Genomic DNA, 19,042 nt, shown 5'->3' with positions numbered 1-19,042 from the left:
ACTTACCAAAACCATATAATATGAGGTCAAACCTAAACACTTTCAATTTGTATGCAATCTGGCAGGCCCTTGCACTACATAGAAAAGGTAAATCTGAAGGAAATCTACCAACAAAAGTTGGATAGTGTGTATCCAGCTTAAGAGCGGCAAGGATGTGGAATTCTCTTCCACAAGCAGTGGTATCAGCGGGGAGCATCGATAGTTTCAAAAGACTATTAGATGGGCACCTTAGAGACCACAACATACAGGGGTATACAATGTACGGTTAACAGCAAACACACACACACACATCATAGGTTGAACTGGATGGACTGATGTCTTTTTTCAACCTCACTAACTATGTAACTATGTAACTATGTATAATTAAGCCAATGCCAGCCTCTTCTGCGCTGTTGCTCAACTGATAGCCAGGCAGTCAAATAACTATAGAAAAAAATATAGTATAATATTTTATTATTTCCCATCATCTAAACCTCTCTAGAAGAAACAAAATCTGCATCACTATATCACTGGCTATTACTGCTAGAATACATGGCAGAGATAGAGCTGTCTTCTAGTTCATGGTCATCTAGGGCCTGAATCATAAAACTAGAGAAAGGAAAATGAACACACAATTGGTAGTCAACCAATCAGATTTCAGCTTTCATTTTATAAGAATCCTAAAGAAACATTAAACAAGAATCCTAAGTGATATCTTTCATTTTGCAGCCAGTTTATTTTCTTTGGTTTTTCTAAATCCACTTCTTAGTACTATTAAAGATCCCCAATTTTAATGTGCTCAATGGAGGCAAATCCAGTGGACTGCAGAATAAGCAGGTCATTTTATCTAAAATATGTTTACATTTCAAATTGCAGTTTGTCAGGGGATCTAACGTGAAGATTTATTGCACTATTGAACCTTATAGGACTCATAAAGCAACATCAAAATGCAGATTTGGCTTCTTGAGTCACAGTGGATGGATAAGGGTTAAACATTACATTCTATTATCTTTTGCCGTGGGGTGGAATGCTTCTCTCTGACATGCATCGCTTCTGTTAATAGAAAAGCGTTGTTTTCCTCCCCACTATAGAGCCTCATCAGCTCAGCAATGAAATGAATTGAGATTGCTCTGCTCATCATCCCAGTACGGGAGAGAGAGCAATCTACTTCCGAAAAAACTCTACATGTGCATTTTTATATTGCTGAGGTGCACCTCTGTACATTTACAGAGAGCAACTAGTGTTTCCTTAAAAGAGAAGAATGGACATGCTGTTTTTTTAGAATCATACTTACCTAGGTGGATGCAGCATCGGTCCAATGCTGCATCTGTCCCCCACCAGCTCTAACACTGAGATCCGAGCGATCTAATACCACCGATCGCTCGGTTCTGACAACTCCCCGAGCAGAGAGGTGCTGACTGTCAGTCACCGCTCTCCGCTGTGCCCCCTCCTCACTCACTGGAGTGCTGGGCTGTGGAGGGGGGGTGGGAGCGGCCGGTTTGGGTTCCCAGTGGCCCGCTGAAAGGCTGACCCAGGTGCTGGTCCAGGCATGTGGGTGGATCCTGACTTCGTGGTCATGATCTTACCCAAGCCTGGACCGGCTCTGTGACATCATCAGACAGCAGACTTCAGCCTGCTCTCTGCTGAAAAACGGGTCACAGGTGTGCAAAACGAACTGTACTCCCGTCTGCATGTCCTCGCTCCAGTGTTGGCTGCACATCATTGCTCTGGATTGGCTTCCTGATAGTGATGAACCTGGTGTAACGTGACGGCTGCCGGCAGTCTTCACCAGGGAAGGATGCTACAGGGTGGCAACACAGGAGGACAATTGGAAGACTGTTTTGCCTAAACTAAGGACCTTCATGGCAGGATCACCAGCTTCAGATGTAATAATATTGAAGACAACTTTTGGAATTATAATAACATGTTAAACTTTATATGAGATTTAACAGGTTGGGTCTAGATCTACTTTAAATACCTTTTGGTAAATGGTCACTAAAGTGTCACTCTGCTCTCAAGACTCCAGGCTGCAAATGAATGGTACTGGGTTCTACCATGATAAAGGTGTATTAGCTATTTAGGAAAAGGTGACCATTTTCCAATGCCTTGCCTGTGGTGTCCACCAAGGCCTAATCCGAGACTCTTATGAATAAAGCCTTCCTTTAAGAAAACAGGACCAACTCTATTGTTTGCACAAAGGCTGGTAGCAATAAAGCCAGAGGAGTGACTAGCCTTAGGTAATACATGGAGATGAAACCAAGCCTCCTACATAAGATGTACCTGTTTTTTCCTGCAGTGTTCTCTTCTCTACAGCCGTAGGGTCTTTTTTCCAGTTCAATCCACCATGTGTACCTGAGCGTCTTCAGTGTTGACTGGTATATGATCTGTCATTGCATGCATTTTTAACGTGCCCCCCTATGTTAATGTCATTATTGTTATACTTAGTCTGTATATAATTTTTGTGTTTTTGCTGTTTGTTTAATAAAATTGACTATTTTACCTTGATATACAGTGTCTAGTGGCATTCATAGTCCCACACCATTGGGGATTTTTTCTTGTATACATATTGATTGGGATGATGGCCACTAGCACTGGGTACTAGGTGCTGGGATCATTTTTTCTTCTTCTCTACAGCCGTTCAAAGTCCAGAATATACACCGTTTATCTGAGATTCCAGAAAGCAGGGGGCTAAAGCTACACCCTGCAGAGCTCAGTGAAGAGAACCCTGAGAGCTGATTAGAGGAAGGTACACACCCCCCTTCACACAGCACACAGGAACAGAGCTGAGGCTGCCAATCACAGTGTGGATTTGAGATCTCTCCCGTCACCTTTTTTCTCTTGGTGTCAGGAAAACTTCTCAGTAGTGACTTGTGCAAATAGGAGAGGAACTGAACAGCAGACAGAAATAGCACTTAAAGCAGGGCGCCCTTCTGAAGCCGACAGCCATCCTACCTAACGGTCTCTCGGCTCACCAGGTGTCTCCCTGAGGAACAGAACACCTTCCTGAAGCCGCTGGCCATCCTACTATCTGGTCTCTTGGCCCTCCCCTGCACCACCTCTTGGAGCCACAAACATCCAGCCGTGGACCCCTGTGTTCCTGCAGACCACTTAACAGATGAGCTATTTTATACTGTTTTAAATGTGAGCAGTTTTCCTGTACCTGCCTTACCCTTTTAATTAAACTGATAACACTTAGAGGCGCTCTGCTTTTTGTTTTTATTTTCACTTTCAGAGCTGACTTCTCTCTGCAGCTGAGCTGGCCCTGAGTGTAATCTATTTCAGCCATCAACTACACCAGACTAATGACTATACATGAACTGCATACCCCTTGATGCTATATAGGTATATGTGATGCGCCAACTCTTATCCTGCTTAGAAATAACACTTAGTGCTCTGAACTGACATAAGTAAACACTATAGAAGGATATCCTTTGCTCATATTTTATGTCTGAGGTTTAGAACCAATTTAAAGCACTAAACAAAAGGCTTGTCAACCTTTAACAAGGATACCAGTCCATATATTTGTGCCAGGCTAATATTTCTTGCTGTATGTTTGTGAATATGTGGAGGTGGGTGGTTATGCTGTTTCTTTGCTGCTTAAAAAAAACATTCACTGCCAAGCTTTGACAACAAAGAATCAGCACTGGATATCTCCTAAAATAACCTAAAATTGTAAGCCTGGTACTGCCATAAAATATGCATTATTAACACTACCTCTGATTATTGTTTGGCATACTATGCAATTTTTCATCTAACAATTCATAATGAATAAGACACTAATCAGCTGAGCTGCTGAGCGACATTTAGAATTAAAACTCTTTTTTATTCTCTGACACATGATGGATCAGGCCAAATAGGTTAACTAATTAGTATAAAATATTCCCTGACTCTTTTTTTAACTCTGATATTTAGAAGCAGTTTAGGTGTAACGCCACCTTTATCCTGGGTTCACACTTGCAGTGGCTGGGGGTCACAGAAGGGGGTCTGATGCCTACCTGTTTACCATTTTAGGTGCGAATCAGGTCTGAATTTTTGCCTGAATTCACACCTAATACAGAGCCAAAGATGCACAGGACCCTTCTGCAATAAAGACCATGGCTGCCCCGGAGCTGTGTGAACCGGCTCCATTGAGAGTCAGTCACACTCTCCTGTCATGAGAATTGGATGTGGGAAACCCACATCCAATTCGCATCATTGTGAACCCAGCCTTAGGTGGTTTGGGGCTAGAATGGTGTACCTTGCATGTCGTAACGTAATTTTTATAAATGGATTTAACAATAAGTTAATAGGTAATATTTCCCCCCATTTATCGCATCTGGGGGGGACCATAATACTATATCAATATATGTGCCAGCATGTTGGTGGATTACGCAGTAACAAATGTAACATCTTGTGACATTTAATCACCATTTCTGGAATTAAATCAGATTCAGCTATCGTCCAAGAAGCACAGGTTAAGTAATTAGAGTATTTTTTTTAAAAGACCAAAAAAAATGATACCTCTGGACTGGTAAAGCCTCACAGTGGTATAAGGAAAGAGGTTAATGACTGACAAGTTCGACAGGTTATAATGTAGAAAGTGCACTTTATATAACCTGTCGAACTTGCCAGTTATTACCTCTTTCCTTATACCACTGTGGGGCTTTACATTTCATTTTTTCGGTCTCTTACTGTATATGCTTTTTGGTTATTTGGTGAGAACTTTACTGGCGACGTGGTTTCTATATCATGATGGTATTGTTTCCCTACATGTTTTCTAGTTTTCTCGCTATTTAAAAGGATTTGGGCATGCATTGGGGCATGAAGCAAAACACCTTTGTGACTAAGCTGCAGTGAGACCTTGCCTTTCTGGTGTCCCATGAGGCTGCTTCAATCGTCTGTAAGGGCACTCTCATTACAGGGGGCTTGTGCCTGCAACTAGAGAGGTCAGGGATGGCTTGTTTTAAAGCTCATTTACTACGTGTTTAGAAAATGTAAATACTTGCATGTCCATGTGCATATGTTTTCACACTTAGATCAGCTCAGTTTATACATGACCAGCCCTGCAGAACTTGGCTTGTTCCCAGCCTGAAAACATCAGCAGTGTATCCCCCTGTACTCAGTGCTTTCAGCATGTTTGCTCTTTGACAAAGTGCTGAGTACAGCAGTAAATGTGTCAGGCTTTATCTTTTTATCTTGTGCTGATCTAGAAAATGAAGGAAATATGTTTTTAGTGGACAGTGTGGGGTGGATTTACTAAAACGGGAGATTGCAAATCTGGTGCAGCTCTGCATACAGTAGAAAACCAATCAGCTTCTAACTTCAGCTTCTTCAATTAAGCTTTGACAAAAAATCTGGAAGCTGCACCAGATTTTGCACTCTCTAGTCTAAGTAAATCAACCCCACAGTGTGACGTTCTCTATCTCTTTGTTTGGATTTTGCATGTACATACAGTAGATTGGCCAAAGGTTTACTTTAAAGCAGAGTCCCACCCAAAAGTGGAACTTCCGCTCATTTGTTTTCTCCCTGTTTTTGACAGGTACCCTTCCCCACTTCCGGGATATGGCACCACAGTGCCGTCCCTCGAATGTTTGGTCTTCTCCTCCCCCCCCCCCCCGCTGCTGAGCCAATAGGAATGCGCAGCGCGTTTCGTGCATGCACATTACGGACCCGACTGTGAAGTCACTGCCAGGTTACCTTGCCGGCAATGGTGGCGGCACCACCCTTCCTATTACATCTCCCCTTTCACCCCCCCCCCCATCTCTGCCAGCATGACTCTCTCTCCAACCTGACCATCAGATGGCTGGTCTCCTGAACCCTCTCCATCCAGATGCCACCGCTGCCCCGGTCAACTTTACCCCCGCTCCAGCCTCCCCTGCCAGCAATACTCCATCCAAGATGGGCTGCTTGCTAATCCCTCTCCCATTGTCACAGCTACTTGATGCCTCCCCACCTGTCACTACAATTACAATCTTCTCTCCTCTATCTGTCACTTGCAGTCATTTCCCCACCATGCAGCCCACCTTCATAGCCGACAGTGTTGGATCCCCTTGCCAGCTATCGAAACTGCCCCATGTATCCCAGCATCTTTCCTATCCCCCCTACGTTGCCACCCCTTCTACCCCCAAGCTCTTCCAGGATTCTCTTCTGTTCCCACTCACCAACACTGAAATACATCCTCTAGCCCAGCCCTTATCCTCCACTAGCCTTAGGCATTGTTTTCAGAGACCCTCTCCAGCCACTAATAGATCGTCCTACAACCTTCTGTGTGTTACATTCTCCTGATTTTTGAACATGTCCTGGACCAGTTATCTGCATTATGTCTCCTAAACCTGACACTGACTGCAGCACCTCCCTAACCCCTGTGCTCTGCCTTACACACTCCTGCTCTATATACACAATACTGTACATTACATATTCTTTTCTATTTTCTCAACAGTTGCTGGTTGCTATGCAGTCCCTTACTATTTTAATTAAGTTGTTATTTAAGGTAGGCTCAGGACAAAGCAATCAAAACATGTTTAGAGGTACGAGGAAGCCCGGTTTTTGTTTAACTATGGTAAGACTTTGGCTACACCCACTTTGGCTCACTCCTTCCCTCAATTGTCCTTCATTCTGAAGTTAAAATGATTGGAGGTATGCCACCCATCTCCTATCCTGCACATACTTCTCGTTGTCACACACCCTCCACTGTTCTCCTGCACATGCTGCTTGCTGTCATACCCTCTGTACTCTTCTCTTGCCTTTACTGTTCACTGTCTAACAATACAGTTCTTCTCTCCTGCACATAGTACCCTGTTATAATTTCAAACCCCTCTCCTGCAAATACTGCATACAGTCATACCCTCCACACTCCTCTCCTGCACATACCTCCCCCTCTCATAGCCATAAGATATTTATTTAGCCTTGTTTAATATGCACAATAGCTAGTCAATATAGTTTCTACATGCTTTACAAATTAAAAAAAAACTGAATTGTTTTGATTGCAAAAGTAGTCAGCCCTTTGCTGAGATAGATATGTTTCCATGAATGCTGTTAAAACCTTTTACCTATGTCATTTTTGCATTCGCTGGCTTTCTAGGTTTGGTGGCCCTGTTAACAATTCGAAGGATTTAGAATTTAAAGGGATATGTATGTTGAAGCAGAAAAATCTGATATTTTGTTGCTTGTTGTAACTGGCCCATCTCTGGGGCTGATAGGCGAGATATACTAAACCACTCTGAATTTCAGCCACAAAAAGCCAGAAGGTCTTTTTTCATTATTATCTGTTTCCCAGAGGCATCATTTCAAAAATACATAAATGAAAAAGTACAGTGCTAGCAGCTTGCAACAGCTGGAGCTGAGCCAACATCATCCTGTGTTTAGAATGTTGGGGATGAAAGAAGTGTTTATCGGCATGACTGTGCAACTCTCTGCAAGAAAAATTGATACATGGTACAAGTAAAAAATTGAGTTAACCTGTTTGTGCACATAAAGATCTGACCTAGAATGCATGGCAGATAGCTACACAAGTCAGTTTATCCTCCAAACTGGTCCCCTCCACAACTCAGTAGATACCAGCCTGGACCACCAGAATGATCAAGTGTACAAAAATAAGCTCTTTCAATACGTACACTGATAGCCATGGGCATCCCCAAGAGGGGGCAATTGCCCCCCCCCCCCCGAAATCTCAACTTCCCCTTTAAAAATAAATTCTGACGCGTCCCCTTTAAATATAAATACTTGCGAGTCGCGGCTCGCGTGGTGATGGCGGCAGCCATGTGGACCACTGTCCTCGGCCCCGACGCTATCATTCCAGGAGAGGCCTGGGGCAAGGAAATTCAGGAGATTTGCGGCCCCGTGTGTAGAGGTAAGGGACATGATTTTACGGCATGTACTGACGTCGCGCGCGTGCGTGCCCCGCCTGCACGGATCCAAAACAGAGAGGATCAGCTTTGCTTCCCTGTCTTTAGCAAAGCAAAAGTGCCAGCCCAGCCTGCCAAAAGCCTAATTGATGCAGCCAGCCAGCCTGGCAATAAGCTAGCCACCCACAGGAGCCAGCGAGGCTAGCCAGCCACCCGCAAACAGGTGCCAGCCACATTTCAAAATAAATACATTTATCATATATTTTATTTGTCATTTGTTAACACCAAATGCAGATTCTATGTGCGTTTTTTTTATAATTCAGTTCCAGTGTTTTGATCATGCGTTTATGAATAATGTGGTGCATTCAATAGTGTCAATAGTGCAAGCATAAAAACAGATTACAAAATGCTAATTAGACAATGGCAGCTTGATCCTTCTATTAAGCTTTTGCATCAGGTTTCTCAAACTTTTGCAAGCCTGCGCTTTATGTGATAAGGACTTAGCCTCTCCCCTTCATGACATTGTCAAAAAGGGTTGGAGCATGGAGGACCTTAAAATGACGCCCCCCACCTAAAAAATTCTGCAGACGCCCATGCTGATAGCTAGTGATAGGCGCCAGACTCTTCCACATCTTAGGGCCTTGATCTGGAAATGCAGCCTAGGTAGGAACTGGCATCTTTCTCTTTGATGGTCTGATAAAGTAGTAAAAGGCTTTCTTAGACATGTTATCCATGACACACAGCACATATCATATAACAAAAAAATAATCCAATACCATTTTTAAAAATATTTTATTTTGTAAATAAAATAGACCCCGCGTGTTCTCCTATATATTATAAAAAGGTAAAAAATTCAACCTATTGGAGTTGCAGTCATCTTTTACAATTTTTGGTAGGGTGAACACTGGTTAGAGCCTGTTGAGTCTGTTCACTCTTTCAGCAGGCACATGAAGTAAAGTGGGGAAAAGTCAGCACTCCTGATCATATCCTGATCATTGCTGTTTGTGTTTACCTTTCCCTGGGACAATCACACCCTCCATTTCTTGTACAGGCATCATGGTTAGGGAAAATCTCTCCAAAGGGTTCACACACAGAAATAAGAACCCAACAGTTATTTAGCACTTCCCTACTGTATCTAAAACTATAAAAATACTGTTTTGGCTGTGGTTAGACTTAAACGATACAGTTGAACCATGTATATGTATTTTACTTGCGAAAGTATCTGTAATTCTGTGCAGCTGGTGCTATGATCCAGATATCCCTGTTAGTCAGATTAGCCAGGATCTTCACTCCCTGTGATCTCTGCTGACTTTACTGAGATAACACAAAAGAGTGTACCTAGTATAGTACTTGCCCAGTCTGTGGTGGGACAATGAAGAAGCAGCAGCAACACAGGAAGGTTGTCATCACTCTGTTCCCTCCTTTCCCCAGTTATAGACAGAATTGTGCACTGTAGCAAAGCTTGATTGGTTTTCATGGTCCAAATGATTTGGTTGAGGGGGATTATGGTGTCAGGATGTTTTTAAGGGCTTGGGCTTGGCCCCTTTGTTCCAGTGTGAAGGGAACTCTTAAGGCATCAGCGTACCAAGACATTTTGAATAATTTCATGCTCCCAACTATGTGGAAAATGTTTGGGGATGGCCCCGTCCTGTTCCAACATGATTGCGCACCAGTGCACAAAGCAAGGTCCATAAAGACATGGATGAGCAAGTTTGGGGTGGAGGAACTTGACTGGCATGCACAGATTCCTGACCTCAACCTGATAGAACATCTTTGGAATGAATTAAAGCGGAGACTGCAAGTCAGGCCTCCTCATCCAACATCAATGCCTGACCTCACAAATACACTTCTGAAAGAATGGTCAAACATTCCCATAAACACACTCCTAAACCTTCTGGACAGCCTTCCCAGAATAGTTGAAGTTATTATGGCTACAAAGGATGGGTCAACTCAATACTGAACCCTACAGACTAAGACTGGGATGCCATTAAAGTCCATGTGTGTGTAAAGTCAGGCGTTCCAATACTTTTATAACTGAACGGAAGGAGCTTTGCCCCGCACACCAAGGGCCATTGGTATTAAAATATGACTTTTATTCAAATTGTATAACGCATATCTGGACTGTATATATATATATATATATATATATATATATATATAGATGTAGCACCCTCCTAGGTAGGTGTTAGGGAAGAGCATATGGGTGGCCTGATTATTTAGTTAGGCTGTCACATGTTTTCAGGTGTGACCTGTTGAGCCTGGGGAGTCTCCCCACTGTTTCCAATAAGGGCTCTTATTGAACAGTGGAGGAAACCTGGCCAATAGCACACCAGGGCTTATGGCTATCTCAGTGGGTGGAATTTGCCGAAATGCACCCTGGGATGAGTTATAAGTCTGAGGGGAGCATGTGACAGGGCTCTTTGGCGGGAAGTCCCAGGAGGAGGGTGATGGCTGTCTCTCTTCCTGTCAGCAGTAGTGAAGGTGTCCTGGGCAGTCGGCCTAGAGGATGAAGGTTGAGCTGAGCTGCAGAGAGTGGGATCCAGAGTGCTGTGGACCGAGTGGAGCTGCTGAGCAGAAGTTTAGTGGAAAAATAGTGTCGTGAATACTCAAAATCTCCCAGGGGACTGCCTAGGAGAGGGGACCATTCCAGAAGGTCAGAGGGATCCGGGAGCCAGCTAACCTGTGGAGCAAGCTTAGAAAAAGGGGGTGCCAGTGTCTAAGCCCTGAAGTGTTTAGCAGCGCAGCAGTAGTACAAGTAGCTACCTCAGCAAGGAGTGCTTAACAGAGCTCAAGAGGACTTCTTTATGCAAGGAAAGCAGTCCAGAGTCAGTTTGTAGTTAACAGGCAGCAAGCCAGCGTTAACCAGCATCAACCGGCGTTGATCGGCATTTAGCCAGTGTCAAGTCAGCACCAAATGGCTTTTTCAGTTGTCCCTAGCAAATTGTGCATAGTTGAGCCAAAGGAGTATCCCACTCATTCCCTTCTCCCATCCAAGTTCTCAAATAAACCTAAAAACCCAAAGATACTGGACTGGTCATTGTCTCAGTGCTCACACTTGGAAAAACATGCACAAAGGTACTTTTGTTGCACCCGGTGACCCAGGGGGACCCATATCCAGCAAAACAGCTGGGAATTCTGCTACACGTATATATATATATATATATATATATATATATATATATATATATATATATATATATATGAAAAGGTAGTATTCTTGTTTATTGGTTGGCAGGTAATGCTGGTACTGATTGGTGCACTCAATAGTAAATTGATCAGCTTACTATTGTGTGCACCAATCACTGTCAGCATTACATGCCAACCAAAAAATAAGAACCCTCCCTTTTTGTATATATATATATATATATATATAATTTGAATATAAGTTATATTTTAATACCAATGACCTTTGGTGCGCAGAACGACGCACCCTCAGTTCAGTTAGAATTTAGTGTTTAAGTACTTAAGGTATTAGTTTGTGGTTCCAATACTTTTGACAATATAATGTATGTTATATCCATATGATAGGGTGACAACGCAGGAGCACAGCTTTGAGACAGAGCACTGTCACCCTATACACATGCCTGAACAAGGACCTTTATACCAGGATCACTAGGTATTATTTTAATAAAGGCTGTAGATTTAAAAATATTTAAAAAAATATTTTAAACACATTCAAATAGTAAAGCTTATGTGAGAACGCAGTGATTGGGTTTATATATGCTTTGAGAACATCCCTACTGGAAGTCACTAAGAGGTTCAGAAAAAAACAGTTATAAACTCTTGGGTACTGAAGGTAGGGACTGAACTTTTATTCCTAAAGAGCAGGGATTGGTAATTACAATAGTGGGATAAAACTTCTGGGATTAACTATAGATATTGTATTTGGAGATCACCAAAGTGGTGCCATATTCTATTTACTGCACATTCAAACCAAGAGCAGTTTTTTTTTTTTAACAAAATTTTTATTGAAACTTGTAAAACAATACAGCAAACAGGTAGTGCATTAACCAAGTAAAGAGACAAAGATCCACACATATGGACAGGCACATACTAATATACCTCAAACGGCCTACAAGTCTCAAATATATTTTCCATAGGAGACTATCTATTAAAGATAACCCGTCCCCAAGGGGACCTGCAGGTCTAAGGTGAGAGAGGATAGGAGGGGGGGGGGGGGGAGAAGTGGGGAAAAGTAGAGGGAGGGAGGGGGGGTAGGGAAGAGAAATAAATGTAAATGCTAGCATTACAATATAAAAGGAGTGACAAGGTGTGGCGTATGGAGTCATAAGTATGATGGAATTGGTTCACCTAGGAAGTACCATGTTGCAATAGTGTCCCTGAGCAAGATGTTGGGTCTGAGATGTGGGGAAAGGTCCCTGTGGGCACAGTGCAGCAGAGAGACTAGATCAAACGGGGCAACCATACTCGATTCCAACTCAAAATTGGTATACCTAGACTCCTGTCCTATCCAGTCCAGGCAACTTGGTGAGTGCAATCCGTGGCCGGCAGCCCCGCCATAGAAACGAAGTGAGAGCTTTGTGAAGCCTTTGGATATTCTTATGTTTCAGCAGAAGTGGAATGGTTTGTAATGGGTAAAGCAGCTTGGGAAAGCCTGACATGCGGAAAAGATGACATCTCCTAAAAAAGGAGATTTGCAAGGGATTCCAATTTTGTAGGTCAGCCACCAGTCTGTCTATGGCCGGGGAGAAATTTAGACGATAAATGGAGGAAGGGTGTGGGACAATTTTGATCCCCAGATATGTAATGTAGGTGTTGGCCAATTTTAAAGGAGATGAGGAGGCCCACAGGGGAACCCGAGAGGTGTTAAGGGGTAATATTTCACTCTTTGAAAAATGTATTCGTAGGCCTGAGCAGTGGCGGAAGGATTCAAATAGGGATTGTATGATAGGGAGGTCGTGAGGGGGATCTGAGGTGAAGACCAGTACGTCATCTGCGAACAGTGCAGAACGAAGCTCTGTATCTCCCACTCGTATCCCCCGTAGCATGGGATGGGAGGTCAGAATCCTAGAGAGGGGTTCAACTGCCAGATTGAAGAGAAGGGGGAGAGAGGGCAGCCTTGCCGAGTACCTTTGAACAATCTGAAGGGTTGCGAAGAAAGTCCAGCAGCCATGACCTGAGCAGATGGTGAGGCATACATGGCTTTGATCAAATGGAGAAAGGGGCCGGAAAAGCCGAATCTCCGCAGGACTAACTCCAGCCAACGGAAACTGACATTATCAAATGCCTTTTCGGCATCAAGGGTGATAATGGCAGCGTCCAAGCCGGGGTTGGCCCTTGCCGCCTCAAGTGCAACCAGGACTTTACGAATGTTCGAAGTGGCTGAGCGGCCCTGGGTGAAGCCAGATTGGGAGGGGTGGATAATGGCAGGGAGGAACGAGGCCAGAAGGTTAGCAATAATTTCAGAGAGTAGTTTGGAATCTAAGTTGAGGAGGGAAATGGGGCAGAAAGAGCCAGGGTCTAGAGGGTCCTTACCCTTCTTGGGAATGAGCTTTATGAGGGCTTGAAAGCCTGTGGGTAGATAGGGGTTGCCTTGAAAGATATGATTGAAAACGTCACACAGGGTGGGTGCCAGGGCAGAGGCCATAATTTTATAAAAATCGGAGGTGTAAACATCCGGTCCAGGTGCTTTGCCAGGAGGTAGTTGTTTGATCGAAGCTAACACCTCCTCTACAGTGATGGGAGCATTAAGGAGGTCGCACTGTTCCTTGGCCACCATGGGTAAATGGGCAGCGGCAAGGAACTCAGAGGCAGCTGCCTCATCAATAGGGTCTGGACCATACAGGGAGCTATAAAACTGTTCTAGGACCTTGACAATATCGGAGGGGGAGTCCACTACTGTACCCTGGGCATCTCTGAGAGCCGTAATATTCGTCGGAGTAAATGGAGGTTTGCAAAGGGAAGCCAAAAGCTTCCCTGGCTTATTCCCAAACCGGTGGAACTGCCAGTCTCTGTAGGAGGAGTGTAAGCTCTCCTGTGCCTGGGCCCAAGTTTCGAAGCGCAGCTTAACGTTTTCCAATTTTCCCTGTTAAGGGGGGTGTTTGAGTGATTTAGGGCAGTCTGCGCCTCCCTAAGGTTCCGACTGGCTGCCTGGTGGGCTGCATTGATCCTCTTTTTATAGACCGAGGCATAGGAGAGGACGCGACCTCTCAAGACCACCTTACCCGTTTCCCATAGTAGGGTCGGAGAGCAGTCTGGGGATGAATTGTGGGTCAGGAAGTCCTGCCAAGTGTCACGAAGTATAATGCGGATGTCTTTGTCTTTAGCCAGATATGAACGAAACCTCCAGGGTTTTTTTCCCGGGGTGGAGGAAGTGAAGGAAACAGCTACTGATACGGGAGCGTGATCTGAAATTACTATGTCGTGGATCGAGGAACGGGAAGTGAAGGGTAGCATGGGGTCATTAGAAAAGACATAGTCTATTCTAGAGAGAGTGTTGTGGGGATGGGAGAAGAAGGTGAATTCCCTATCTATAGGGTGGGACAATCTCCAGGTGTCAGTAAGGGAGAGGCTAATAGCAAAGGAAGCCAGAGAGGAGGGAGAATGAGTAGTGCGGGGATGAGGGGGCGCGGAAGCTCCCGCCCTGTCTTCCGCGGGGACCATACATTGGTTGAAGTCCCCCACCACCAACAGAGGGAGATGTAGGTAGGGAGCTAATAAATGTGTGAGGGATAGAAAGAAGGACTTCGGGGGGGAGTTAGGTGCATAAATCCCCACCAGAGTCCATGTCTGCTGCAGCGTTAGGAGGTGTAAGATGGCAACTCGCCCCTGCTCATCAAAGTGGGAGGAGAGAAGCACTCCACCCTTCCCCTTGACTGCGGGGGAACCGTGTACTTGTCCAACCCACAATTTTTTCATGCGGTGAATCTGCCTCAGGTAAGTGTGATTCCTGCCACGTCCGCCTTCAGGCGTCTAAGATGCCGAAAAACGGCCATGCATTTATGTGGGGATCTGAGGCCCTTGACATTTCAGGTTACCACTGTCATATGAGTAGCCAGGACTGGATAAGACTAAAGAGCAGACTCAACAACCTGTATGTAAACATTATAACAATAAATTGACTCCATACACATAGCATCTGAGGTAGGATAGACCAAGAACGGATATGACAAGGGAGGGATGGCTAGGAATGAGGGTGAAGGGAGCCTTAGCAAGGCCCAGAGACGGTAGTCCCGAAGGACACAATATAGGAAGCCTGAACTTCTCTTTTTTCCACATGTAACATAAGTCATCGTATGGAACAGTGTTACCGGATTCGTCGTTTGGTGTCCTGAAAGGGATTGCCGTTAAATCTCGACCCAAGGGGGAGCGTGAGGATGTTAAAAGCGAGCCCATTGGCCCGATAAGTAGAGTCCGGTAAGACTGTGCCCCAAGAGAGAGAGGAGATGACCTCAGACGGCCCTCTAAATACATAATGGAAGAACTGGTTAAACACATTAAGCATAACATTAATAATCATACCACAGGCATATGAATGGTAGTAAAAAATTAGAGTACTGAAAACATGAAGTGCAAAGGGGAAAACCCCTTGGGAGCACTAAGAAACAGAAACCGGTCACAACAGCTTGCAGCCGTTATACATGAAGGCACTGGTTGTCAATCATCAGATCCTTAGCGTGGGTGTGAACGGGATCTATGGCTTGAGATCCTTTGTTTTTTGGCTGACGAACTGAGAACGTTGAGGGGGGTGACCAGAAGGCGCATCCAGAGTAATATGAAAAGAGGACTGGATGTAGTGGGACGCTTCCTCCGGATGGGTGAAGGATTTGACCTCCCCTGCAGCATCAGTGATACGAAGTGTTGCCGGGTAAGCAAGAGTAAATCTTATGGACTTGCTAAACAGGGATTGGCAAATAGGTTGGAAGGCTTTCCTGCGCTTTGACACTTCCTGTGAATAGTCAGCAAAGACTAGGAGCTTATGCCCATCAATTTGCAGGCCTTTAGAGTTCCGAAAAGATTTGAGGATATGCTGCCTGTCAGCATAATTAAGATATCTAACTATGATGGGGCGAGGGGACCGCCGCTCGTTAGAAGGGGGGCCAATTCTGTGCACTCGTCCCACAGAGCAGGGAGAGTTGATCCCCCAGGGCTGCAGGGAGGCGAGACATGCAGATGTCAGTCAGTGAGTCTGATTGATAGGTTTCAGGTAAACCGATTATCCTCAAGTTGTTCCGCCTCGAGCGTTTTTTTAAGATCATCCAACTTGTCCAATATATATCTCTGGGTCTGTCTGGCTTGCTGGTCTAGTGTGAATGAGCCCTGCACTTCGTCCTCTATGTCAGACATTCTATGTTCTAGTTCAAATAGCCTATGGGAGTGTTCACCCAGTTCCCGCCAGAGTTGAGCCATCCCCGCGGAGATTGCTTTGTCCACCGCCGCTGTGATGGTGAGGGACAGCAGAGCCGCCACTGCCTGTGCCAGCGACGCTACTTGGGCCTCTGGGAGAGGGGATGCAGTGTACGGAGGAGAGGATGAAGCGGCGGGCAGGGCCGCGTCCGCCATGTCTATGGCGCCTGAGGCCTGGTCCGGCGTGGGAGCCTTGCCCGGAGGAGCGGACGAAGGGGGGCCGTGGAGGACAAATTTATCCATTCCTACCAAGTCCGGACAGCTGCAGGAATCTCCCTCGAGGGTGGGATGGCTCAGATGGGTGATGGATGCAGGTAATGATTAAGCGGACGTTTATTCGTGAAACGCGTCAACTACTATGCATTCATCTCTTGTTTCTGACTATATTATGGATACACTTTGAATTGATTTTATCTTTTGGATACGAATAAAACAGATTTTATATTTTTCACCTTCAAGTTGGAGTGCGGCTATTTCTCTCTATACATTATGGAGTCCATAAAAGAACAATACCCTTAACAGACTCCTCTCCACCTGCAACAATGGCATAGTACCAGTTACAGGTTGGAAGAATGACTGCACCTATCTACAGAACCCTATAAACAAACTTTTCAAATGTATTAATTGTTATGTTGATTTTCAATAATGGATTGAATATGGGTTCAAAAAAGAGAATCAGCCCAAAGTGTATTGAGTTGTGAATGATTTGCTGATCCCTACTGACATAGATAGTTCAAGCGCAATCTGTAGAGAGCTCCATATCATGCTGATGTGGTATAAATGAGTAAAACATATATGCAGTAAATAACTGTCTCTTGTATAATCTTATATTTGCCGTTGTTTTTATTCTTTCTCTACATTGAGCAGAACAATTGTGACCTATCAGTTGCTGTATCCATAAGCCTCCATTACTATAACACATTAACTCAGCTCAGTCTATATAAAAAAAATATATATATTTCTGATATTGGAGCTGACTAAGCACTAGACTGCTGATGTAATTTAGTTGCAACATAAGGGTCACGTATTGCTTTATCCTATGTTCCCTGAGGTGTGGGGTATATAAATGAAATTCTAATGGATTCTATATTGTTATCTGCAACATTATGCTGCACTGAATGTGGAATGATCTGACATCATTTTCTGTATTTTTCAGTCATTTTGATTCCCTTATATTATTTACATATTTAGAGTGAACATGTGCTCCAGTTTAAATATATGAAGCTGAATTGCAGCTTTTTGTTACTTTAAAATAATTATTTTGGGCCAAGCTGGTCAAAACAAGCTATTACCTTCACTAACAGATGCACCTGCTGTGTGTGTTGTATAAATTGTATGTGGCATTGGCTGCATACAGTATACAGCGCTGTGTTCCAGCAGTGGTATGGGTACTTCCTGTCCCACACCCAGAACAAAACTGAGAGGCGCCAATCACAGGAAGCTTTGTATTTTATGAATTAATTCAAGGCTTCCTCTGATTGGCTGAGGTGGAGAGGTGAGTGGGTGATGTTACCATCTCCACCAGAATAAGCTTAAAGTGGATGTAAACCCTCTCCTATAGTGAACAGCCTCAGATGATACACGGAGATGAAACAGATCTCCCTACATAAGTTTTACATGTATATCTGCTGTCTTCAGCTTTCTATATTCTTTAGAATTCTAACATTTTGTTAGAATTTTTACTTCCTCATCCAGCAGTAGGAGAGTAGTCTTGGCATACACTGTGTGAAAGCTGATTGGAGGAAAGGCACACAGGGCCATCTTACCGCATGGGCATGCTGTGAAGTTGCCCAGGGGCCCCATGTACCCAGGGGGCCCCACCTGCCCAGTGCCCCAGTGGCCCCAGCCAAGCATTCAGACGACATCCCAAGTCTCCCACAAGCTTCGCGATGTGCGGGAGTCCCCCGCATTTGGCCTTCAGGGCGGCTCCCAGTGTGAAATCCCAGCTGCAGTGCAGTGTCAGCTGTCAGTGAAGAACGGTGCCGCTGCTTCCTGTATAGTTCCGGCTCCTCCTGATATGAAATGCACTCCACCTGTGACAGAAGCCATGCAGGAAGCAGTGGCTGTGCTCTCTACTGCAGCCACTGCTTCCTCCAGCGCTGCTCTTCTCACACTCTCCGTCTCAGAGGAGCCAGGAGTGCCCACCAGCATTACCCCCCAGCAGTACCAGCCAGCAGTACCAGCCAGCAGTATCAGCCAGCAGTATCCACACCTGCAGCACCTGTCTGCAGTACCCACCAGCAGTACCCGCACCAGCAGTACCTGCCATCAGTACTCACCAGCAGTACCCACCAGCAATACTCACCAGCGGTACCCTCCAGCAGTACCCACCAACATTGCCAGCCAGCAGTACCCTCCAGCAGTACCAGCCAGCAGTACTCACCAGCAGTACCCACCAGCAGTACCCGTCAGCATTACCTGCCAGCATTACCCGCCAGCAGTACCAGTCAGCAGTACTCAACAGCAGTACCCACCAGCAATACTCACCATCAGTACTCACCAGCAGTACCTGCGAGCATTACCCACCAGCAGTATCCACCAGCAGTACCCACCAGCATTACCCGCCAGCAGTACCCACCAGCAGTACTCACCAGCAGTACCCACCAGCAGTACTCACCAGCAATACATGTCAGCAGTACTCACCAGTAGTACCCACCAGCAGTACCCCCAAGCATTACCCACCAGCAGTACCTGGCAGCAGTACTCACCAGCATTACCTGCCAGCAGTAGCCGTACCAGCAGTACCAGCCAGCAGTACCCGCCAGCAGTACCCACCAGCAGTACCCTCCACAGTACACGCCAGCAGTAACCGCACCAGCAGTAACCGCCAGCAGTACCCATCAGCAGTACCTGCCAGCAGTACCCACCAGCAG

Source organism: Pelophylax lessonae (genome assembly GCF_965119305.1).
Source record: "Pelophylax lessonae genome assembly, chromosome: 2".
Classification (NCBI taxonomy): domain Eukaryota; kingdom Metazoa; phylum Chordata; class Amphibia; order Anura; family Ranidae; genus Pelophylax; species Pelophylax lessonae.
The sequence above is the reverse complement of the archived record's forward strand: the minus strand, read 5'-3'. Positions refer to the sequence as shown.